Source organism: Mustela erminea, chromosome 13, assembly GCF_009829155.1.
Source record: "Mustela erminea isolate mMusErm1 chromosome 13, mMusErm1.Pri, whole genome shotgun sequence".
Taxonomy (NCBI): domain Eukaryota; kingdom Metazoa; phylum Chordata; class Mammalia; order Carnivora; family Mustelidae; genus Mustela; species Mustela erminea.
This window is the reverse complement of record NC_045626.1, coordinates 82,605-92,761: the sequence shown is the minus strand read 5'-3', so window position 1 is coordinate 92,761 and position 10,157 is coordinate 82,605.

Sequence of the window (10,157 nt, the reverse complement as noted above, 5' to 3'; positions counted from 1 at the left end):
TTTAAAACATAGAATACTTGCATGTAATTGCTATAATGTGCATTTTTGAGGCAGTTGTGAAACTGGTCTGTGATTGTTGGTGTGCTCTGTTGTAAATCCAAAAAGAGCTTGTCGAAGTTTATTTTTTTTTTAACCTATTGTTTCAGAGTGTCTATTTTGAATTAAAATTTGTTATATCACTGCAAACAGAACCGTTTTATTCTTTCAGCAGGTACGTCACTGTGACTCAAGAGCAATCTGAATGTGGAAAAGGACACCACATTGATTGGCTAAAAACATTACTTGTCACTGTGAAAGCATAGCCCAGAAGGGCCAGTGAGCCACCTCTGTCCCCACAAGAGACGTGGCTAGAGATTCTTGATGCTTCTGTAATGTTGGCCTCCAGCGGTCGAAGCGGATGGCGGGGAGCCACGAGCGTGGCTGTGTCGAGGCTGCGCCGGGTGGGGTCCGTGTGCTGGGTGTTGTGCCGGTCGCTTCGCTGGTGGACGCGCCTTTGATCACTCCCCCCGCCGCCCCCCGTCATCAGCATGCCGCCTCCCCCAGGGACTGTGTGCCTCCCGGTCAGACCCTCTCGGGAGGCCCGTCGGTCCGCTTCCCGGCTTCTCACGCAGCTGAGGGAACTGGACGCGATGTCTTGGGTCTCAGCCTCACCTGAAGGCTCACGAACGTTCTCGTCAAAAAGCCGCGAGTGGACGGCCTGGGAAGGGCAGACGCGTGGGCTGGAACGCAGCGGGGGGCTGGAGGAGGCCCAGAGCACTGCGGCACGGCAGCCCCCCCAGGGCTGCCAGCGCAGAAGGCAGGGCGACGGCCACGGGGTTGTGGGGAGGGGCTGCCCTTAGCTGCTTCTGTGACACGGGCCCCGGGGCGAACCTCTGACGGCAGGCACTGTGCTGGGAGCGTGCAGGGCTGGGCCCGACAGCCCAGGCGGGCAGGAGCCCAGGGCGGCGCCCAGGGACGGTCCCTGCACCGGTGCCGCAGTTGCAGAGGAGGAGCTGGCCCGTGGCACGGACGCCAGCCCTTCACCCCCATCACGGAGACCAAGCAGAGATGAGGGGTGAAGAAGCCGGTCTGGTCCCAGAAAGCCAGTGGGGAGCCGGAAGACCCTTGTCCACACGCCAGCAGATAACCCCAGAAACAGAGACCCTGCAGAGCTGCTGTGCCGCCACACTGGACTGGCGTTTCTGGGCAGAGATGGTTTCCCAGAGCTCTCCTAGGACGTTGCTTCAGGAAAGGGCTGGTGCCACCGGCCTCGTGGGTGTTGGGTGCACGCCTCCTTTCCTCAAATCCAGGCCAGTTCAGTCTCCCTGCAGAGGTGCGCGCGGTTCTTGTTCTTTGTCAAGCTCTGAGGTGCGACTTCTGGAAATGCTGGGCCGCAGCTGGTCCTTCACCGACCTTGTCTTGCTCCCAGAGGCAGCGGCCCGGGCGAGGGCCCTGGCAGGCTCCCGGGCGAGGGCGGCCGTGGGGCAGCCGCCCGCCTGCTCTTCCGCCCTCCTCCGACAGCCCCTTGTGCGCCCGACGATTACCGCGTGCGTGGGTCTAGATTCTTAATCGCTCACTAGACAAAGCGACACAGAACTCTTAGAAAAAGAAGAGAAACGAGGCCTCAAACTCCAGCCTGGTTTTTTTTTTTTTTTCAAAGATTTTAATTATTTATTTGAAAGAGAGAGAGAGAAATCACAAGTGGGCAGACAGGCAGGCAGAGAGAGAGGGGGAAGCAGGCTCCCTGCTGAGCAGAGAGCCCGATGCGGGGCTCGATCCCAGGACCCTGGGACCATGACCTGAGCTGAAGACAGAGGCTTAACCCACTGAGCCACCCAGGTGCCCCTCCAGCCTGGTTTTTATTCTAGTTTTTAAGCCGTGTTTCTAGACACTTGTCAGCTGTTGCTATCGCTAGGAAATGGGCTGAACTCTTGAATGGTAGCGCCCATGATAGCGCCACTGTGTTGGGCTCTGCTGGAGGGCACTCTGCGCCCTAAACGGTTGGTCCTCACGGCAACCCCTGCGTCTTACGCGGAGACGGGCGCCTATGGGGGGCCACGCGTAGGGAGGGAGCCAGATGGTGGAAGGGCAGCCGTCGTGCTGGGAGGTGAGACTGTCGCCTCTTACTTCATCTGCATTTTACAGCCAAGAAGTGGGGTCAGAGGTGGAGGCACCGGCTGGCCCAGTTTGCTCTGGACGTCCCTTCCGGGCAAGCACGGACAAGCTGGTCACCCCACTGAAGGCCTATTTACTCCCCAGGGTGCCCCGTCCCTAACAGTAGTGCCACATTGCCTCATACTCTGCCTACTGTCTGCAGACGCAGGCCTGGCTCTTCGTGTCCCGAGATCTATAGGGCATCCTGGTAAAGTAGAAAAACCTTAGAAAATTGACCAAAATCAGACTAAAAACATGTTGTGTGTGTCCACCGTATTGTCATACTGAGAACAAACGCTGATACCAGCCATTCGTTCGTTCAGGTGATCTGCGGACACATTTTGAGGGTCGACTGTCTAGAAGGTGCTAAGTAGTAGCTCAGGGGAGCTTTTTGTAGCCTTTAAAGGTGTTCCCTGACCGCTCCTCTCTGTCCTACTCAAAATCGTGAGTTTTATGTTTATTTGTAAAGAAAAGAAATACACGGAATCCTTTTCAGGAGGGAAGTTTTCCAATAAAAATTTAAAATTTTATTAAAATTGAAATTATAAACCAAACTTCGGCAACCATATAAGCATATTTACTACAAGTAAACTAAGATTGTGTGGTCTTCTGTTCAAATACAAATTCAGAATTCTTTGTCATGAATGAATATGTTTTTTCAGAAATTGGTTGTTTATAGCTTACAATCCATGACCTGGGAAGTTTGATATAATGTTAAATAATTTACCATTTACCTACAAGTAAGCTAGAGAAAATTGAATGACTAATAGCAACGGATAGTAAGGTTTTAATGGCTCAGTTTTTCTTAGGACAACTTTTGCGTATAGGTATGTAGTTCTAGCTGTAAAGAGAATATTAGTTAGTTATAAAATCCAGGAAAAGTTTGCCGGTTTACAGATAAGTTGTCTCATTTTGCTTCCCAGCCTCCTCCGAAGCAGCTTTCAGAAATGGAGATTGAAGACACGGAATTTCCTGCACTGTCTATGAAACAGTGGCTCAGAGAAAAGCTTCGGAGAATAAGCAGGAACGCCCACGCTCCCAGCACCCACACGCGTGTGTTAGTGTGACCGCCCCAGACGGTGTCCGTGGGCGTGGGAGAGAGCTTCCAAGCAGATTTGGTTTAGGGTCTTGTTAGAGGAAAGTGTCTTCGGTCCTAAAAAGGGCAGGAGACATCTAAAGTTGGCTGTCTGTGGAAGAGAACTTCTGAAAATGGGGTATTCAGAAGAGGGCATTTGAAGGGAATTACGCACTTTGGAAGGGAGCTGATTTCTGGTGATTTTTGAAAACTAACTTTGGGGCGCCTGGGTGGCTCAGTGGCTTGGGCGCCTGCCTTCAGCTCAGGTCACGATCCCAGGGTTTTGGGATCCAGCCCCGGTCGGACTCCCTCTGCACAGCTTGTGCCCTCGCACACACTGCACGTGCTCTCAGAGGACTGAGTGCAGCGAAGATGTGTCAGTAAGGTAGCTCGCACAAGTGGAAGCCTGCTAATGGACGCGGGAGCTTCGGACCTACTGGAGGGGCCCCTGGTCAGTCCCAGCCTGGGACAGGCCGCCCCACTCCGGTCACACGACACCATGTTGCACCCACAAAGGCCTTTCAGCTACATTCAGTCCCAAGGTGCTCTTGTAGTGACTTAGAAAACCGAGAACGCTGGGCGCCTGGGGGGCTCCGTCGGTGAAGCGTCTGCCTTCAGCTCAGGTCATGGTCTCAGGGTCCCAGGATCGAGCCCCACATGGGGCTCCCTGCTTGGCGGGGAGCCTGCTTCCCTCTCTCTCTGCTTGTGTGCTCGCCCTCACTCTCTCTGTCAAATGAATAAACCAAATCTTAAGGAAAATTAAGAACCTTGTATGAACTGACATTGCTTCTACAGCGGCTCGAGGGTTCTGTCGCCGGGGCTCAGTCTATTTCACTGTGGACTTCATTTTTATTTGCATGTGGTGGTCGTGGCCGTTTCACCCAGGAAGGTTCTGACCCCGAGGTGAGCAGGAAGCGCGAGTCACACGCCGGCACACGCTCCCACCGCCTCCTAGCCGAGCTCCTGCTGTTCTGGTGTCTGCGCACAGTCTGTGCCGACTGATCTGATGACTAGAGATACAGTGGGAGATACTAAGAATAGATTTATTGTTACCGAAATATTAAATGAGTCAATTCAGTGTTTTAAAAACTAAAATGAAAAACTTGGTAAATTCAGTGTGAGACCTACTCGGTAATAAAAGTTTAATGATTTTGGGACATTACCCTGTGTGTAAGTTCTAATCTGTTTGATTCCCACTTAGAAAGAAATCCTTAAATGTACATTTAGAACTGGATCCCAAATACTCACCATAATGTCTGAGGGACTTAGTATAACTTAAACAATATCCCCTGTCTAATTTCTCCATATTTAAGAAGTTCTGAAAATGAACTTATTTTAATCATATTGTATGTGAGAACGGATGCCAAGTTCTTGTCCCGTATGTTGGATTTTCCATTTACAAAATGGCAAGGGAAGGGACAGTGATTCCTTCTGTGTTTCTTCAGAAATGGTCTCTGTATAATCCTAGTTATTTTCCATGCACTAGAAATAGCAAATGGGTCTTTGTCACTTCCTAAACCTTCATTAGCAAGCTGCTTACTTGCAGTGCCCTGCGCAAGGATAAATCAGCCTGTAACTTGCTTTCCCACAGGATTGCCAGGGGCTGCACAAAAAGACTGGACACAGGGCACGAGGCGGGGGGGCGCTCAGTCAGTTGTGCGTCCAGCTCCGGATTTCAGCTCAGATCATGGTCTCGGTGGTGGGGTGGAGCCCGCGTCTGGCTCTGCGCTCTGTGCCGTCCGCTTCAGATGCCCCTCCCCCTGCTTGTGTGTACTCTCTCCCTCAAATAAAGTATTAAAAATTATATATTATATACAAAATATAATAGACTAGACAGGCAGATGCAAAGAGTTGGGAACATGGCATATTCTCCATAACCATGTTTGTGGCTTTGCTTTTTTTAAAGCAGGCTCTGTGCCCAACGTGGAGCTTAAACTCAGGACGCCAAGATCAAGAGTCACATGCTCTCCCCTCAAGCCAGCCAGACGGCCCCGTAACAGTCGTCTTGCTCTCTGACATCAAGTCTGCCTCAGTCCAGGTTGTCGGGTTGCGTTGCATAAATCAAACCACTTGGATTAGCATAAAAATCTTGGAAAAATCATAAAAATCAAGGAGATTTCTCTCCCTGCTCCTCTCTGCACCCCTTCACTGACCAGGTCTGTCCGCCTATGGCGGTAACAGTGTGCAGGAAGAGGGTCAGAATGGTTAATTTTCCTTCCTTCAAGATTTAATATTTAGGGGGGACCTGGGCAGCTCAGGTGACGAAGTGTCTGACTCCTGGTTTCGGATAGGTCATGAGCTCAGGTTGTGAGGTCAAGCCCAGAGTTGGGCTCTGGGCTCAGCTCGGTGTCTGAGCCTCTGCTCCTCCCTCCCACCTCCACTCTCTACCTTGAAAGAGAGAGAGAGAAAGTCTTTTAAAAAATAATTAAAATTTAATATTTACTTTAAAAATTATGCTGCTACCCTTAATGTGATAATGTTCTATTCTTCCAATGGTGTTTTCTCATTTAAACTTTGTGGGCATCCTCTGAGATTATCAGCAATGTTACAGTATTTTGTAAATATTTCACTATAGGCATAATATCGCATCTCTTCTTCCTAAAGCAAATTTGGACCAAATGTCCCTGGGTCTATGCTGTATACGTGTGTCTGCCTCCCAAGGCTTATGTTGACTTAGATGACATGTCTGGGCGGAGCAAGATGCTAAGAAAGAAGCCAAGGGTGGCTTGAAGCCCAGTAAAACAAGACGAAGGGCTTCGGCTGCTGAACACACTCCGTGTGGGTTTCCCACAGGCTCTTTCCGGACATCGGGCGCCCGGCTTCTCCTTGTCTGCTTCATTCACTCGGGTGCGCTTCCATTTACAAGACCGGCAGCTGCTGCAGGTCCAGTATCCGAAAGGATTGGGCCAGAAGAAGTCACTCTGACTATGTAAGTTTGGCTGAACGAGGTTTTCATTACTGCATGACGTGGGCTTCTAAAATATGTGAGAATCAGTCAATGCTGGACTGAAAAACTTGCAGAGACTCAACCCACCCACTTGGAGGCTCCTAGAGATTTACATTCTAACCGTGGTTTGTGGCCAGGTGCTCCTAGCCTGAGACGGGACGAAAGTAAATAGAGCAAACAGGTTTTTCCTCACCTTGAAAATTCAGCTGGAGCGTGAATACGGAGACAGCTTGGATTCCATATAGCCTGTAATTCAAATACACGGCCAGGTCTTCGTGTTTAAATCCGGCAGCGCGGGAGGTGGGGCCGGGTCCACCGTCTGCCGAGCCGCACTCCCGTCGCCTCTCTCCGAAGAGCTTCCAGACCGTCTCGAGCTTTGGTCTGAAATAAACTACTTCAGGGTTAACTGAAGCTGTGCGTTTGGTTAGTGAATAGAATTGCTGAAAAGCTTGTGATGACCGGAGAGAAAGGGCGTCGGTTACTAGCTTGGTAATTCCAAGAGCAGAGCTGGGCACAGAAGTTGCTTCACAGAAGTGACCACTAGGTTCGCTCCTTTCTTGTTCCTCGTTACTGCCATGTGTGCGACCTCGGGGGGACGGGGGAGCAGGGGCTGGGGTGCTCTCCATCACGGGCTCTTTTGAAAGGGTTTATTTATGATTTATCGGACAGAGATCACAAGTAGGCCGAGATGGGGCAGGGGGAGAGGAAGGGAAGCGGCGAGCAGAGAGCCCGATGAGGGGCTCGATCCCAGGACCCCGGGACCACGACCCGGGCGGGGGGCAGAGGCTTCACCCCACGGAGCCCCCCAGGCGCCCCCGTCACGCGCTCATTTCCAAGCGCGGATCACGAGCCTCCGCCGCGTGCCGGGCTGCGTGCGGCCGGCCTGTACGAGTGCCCGGCGCGGGCCGTGTGGACGGCGCAGCCACCCCCGTGTCTCTCCCGCGGCCGCCTCGGGAGCGCCGGCAGAGCGGGCGGGCGACAGCCGGGGGGACAGACAGGGCTCCGCGCGCGCCTGCATCGCCGCCGGGGCGGAGGGAGGACACGCACCACCCGGCCGGGGGCACCGCGGCGCAGGGAAACGCCCAGGACGACTCCCGAGAGCCGCCGCGAGAAGTCGGTGCGGTGCTCGCTGTTGCCGCCAGTGCGGCCCGTGCGCGCCCAGCGGGGCCTCGTCCGTCCGGGGCAAGCGGCGCCGCTTTGTCCGCACGAACGAGCCGGCGGGCGCGCAGGGCTCCGGGGCTTTCCTGCGGGGCCGTGGCGGGAGCCGCACGCAGCCGGGAGCGGCCGGCCTGTCGCCGGGCAGGGCAGCGGCTGGTCACGAGGCGGGCGGGTCTCCGCTCACTCGCTCAGACGGTGCGGGGGCGACCGGGACCCGCAGGCTGCGCGGTGAGCGCGGGGGCCACCGCCCTGCCCTGAAATCAGAGTCTGGCCTCTGCCCACCGAAACGACGACGCCCTCCCCGAGGAGAACCGCGGCGGCGCCGGGAGCGGACCCTAACCCGGGCTCGGGCCTGCGGCTTCAAAGCCCGGCGACCCCGCGGAGGAAGACGGGGTCCTCGTGCGCCCGCGGCCCGGCAGAAGGAAGGCGGCGCGGCAGGGCTGCGGTCGCGGACGCGGCACTCGGGGTCCCGCTGGCGCCGTGGGAAGCCCGCGCACCCCCAGCGGTTGCCCCTGTGAGCGCGGAGGCCGGTCCCCACGTCCACCGGGGCGGGCGTCTGCGTTGCGCACGGTCGGGCCGGCCCGGAGGGCGCGCGGCTGAGCCGGGGCGCGGAGGCGGGGCCGGCCGTGTCCGCGGACGCGCGTCTCCGCGGGGGCACCGAGCCCCAGGGCGCCTCCGTCCCGCGACCCTGCGGTCCTGCGAGGTGGGTGACGCGAGGGCCGGCTGGGCTTGCGCCCCGAAGGCCGCACAGGTTCTGCGTCCGCGGGAAGGGCCGGGTCCTGTCTGCGCTGCTCCCCTGGGGTCCGAAGTCCGCGTCAAGGTCCCTGCGCCCCCCGCCCCTCCGACGCGCTCCGGACCGCGCTCGGGTCGGCGAAGGCGCAGCCTGGCACGTTGTGGGGACACCAGCGTGGCTAGTGACAGCCGTCCGGGGCCCTTCGAGCACAGACCCCACAGACGCCCCGCAGAAGCACGGGGTCGACGGGCTCCCGGGCCGCGGGGCAGCGGGACGGGCCTGTCCGCGGACGCCGCGCCGGGGTCCCCCGAGCCGCTCCAGTGCTCGCCGCCCCGGTTCGCGCGTCTGCGCTTTCTCGGTTTCCAGTGTTCGTTGACACTCCGATGCCCCCGTGGTTCCAGGAGGAGAATTCACGGTCCGTCGCTCCGTACGACCCCGGGTGCTCGCCACAAGCGCCTCCCTCGTGCCCGCCCCCGGCCTCCTCCTCCCCATCCACCCTCGGTTTGTGTCTGTCCTGGAGTCTGTCTAGGGTTTGCCTCTCTTTGTTCCTTCCCCCAGGTTCATCTGTTTCGTCTCTTAATTTCCACTACGCGTGAAACCATCGGAAATTTGTCTTTCCCTGACCCGTGTCCTACGGCCCAGCTCCATCCGCGCCGCTGCAGATGGCGAGATTTCATTTCTGACGGCGGCGCAGTATCCCGTGGTGGGGACACCGCCTCTTCTCCAGCGGTCATCGGTCATCGGTCCACGCGGTCTGGGCTCTGTCCACAGGTTGGCTCTCATGGGCATTGCTGCTGTAAGCACTGGGGTACAGGTGCCCTTTCAAATCGCACTTTGTACCCTTCGGGCAAGTACCCAGGAGCGCAGTCGCGGGGTCGAGGGTAGCTCTGACTTCTTGAGGAACCTCCGCGCTGTTCTCCACAGGGGCTGCCCCAGCTTGCACTCCCACCAGCAGTGTCAGAGGGTCCCCCTCTCTCCGCATCCTCGCCAGCACCTGTTGTTTCTTGTGCTGTTCATTGGAGCCAGCCCGGCAGGTGTGAGCAGGGATCTCATCGTGGTTGTGGTTTGTATTTCCCTAGTGATGACTGACTTTTAGCATCTTTCATGTGTCCGTTGGCCCCCTGTATGTCTTCTTTGGGAAAATGTCTGCTCCTGTTTTCTGCCGGGGGTTTTGTTGTTGTTGTTTTGGTTTGGTTATTTTTAACAGGGTTATTTGTTTTTTGGGTGTTGAGTTTGATAAATTCTTTATAGATTTTGGATACTAACCCTTTATCAGATACATCATTTGTAAATATCTTTTCCTACCCCATAGGCTGCCTTTTAGTTTTGTTGACGGTTTCTTTGGCTGTGCAGAAGCTTTTGATCTTGATGAAATCCTAACAGTTCATTTTTGGTTTTGATTCGCTTGCCTTGGGAGACATGTCTAGTAAGAAGCTGCCGTGGCCAATATCAAGGAGGTTGTTGCCTGTGTTCTCCCGTAGGATTCTGATGGATTTCTGTCTGACATTTAGGTCTTCCATCCGTTTCGATTTTATTTCTGTGTGTGGTGTAAGAAAGCGGTCCAGCTTCATTCTTCTGTATGTCGCTGTCCGGTTTTCCCAGCGCCACTTGTTGAAGAGCTGGTCTGTTTTCCATTGGACATTCTTTGCTGCTTTGTTGAAGATTAGTTGGTCATATATTTGTGGGTCCATTTCTGGGTTTTGTACTCTGTTCCACTGATCTGTGTTTCTGTTTTTGTGCCAGTACCATGCTGTCTTGGTCGTCACAGCTTTGTAATACAGCTTGAAGTCCAGAATTGTGATGCTTCCAGCTTTGCTTTTCTTTTTCAGAATTGCTTTGGCAATTCGGGGTCTTTTCTGATTCCACACAAATTTTAGGATTGCTTGTTGTAGCTCTGCGAAAAGTGCTGGTGGTACTTTGACAAGGATTGCATTAAACGTGTAGGTTGCTCTGGGCAGCATAGACATTTTAGCAATATTTGCTTTTCTAGTCCCTGAGCATGGAATGCTTTTCCATTTCTTTGTGTCCTCTTCAGTTGCTTCCGTAAGAGTTTTATAGTTTTCAGAGGACAGGTAAACTTCCGTGGTTAGGCTTAGTTCTAGGTATCTTAC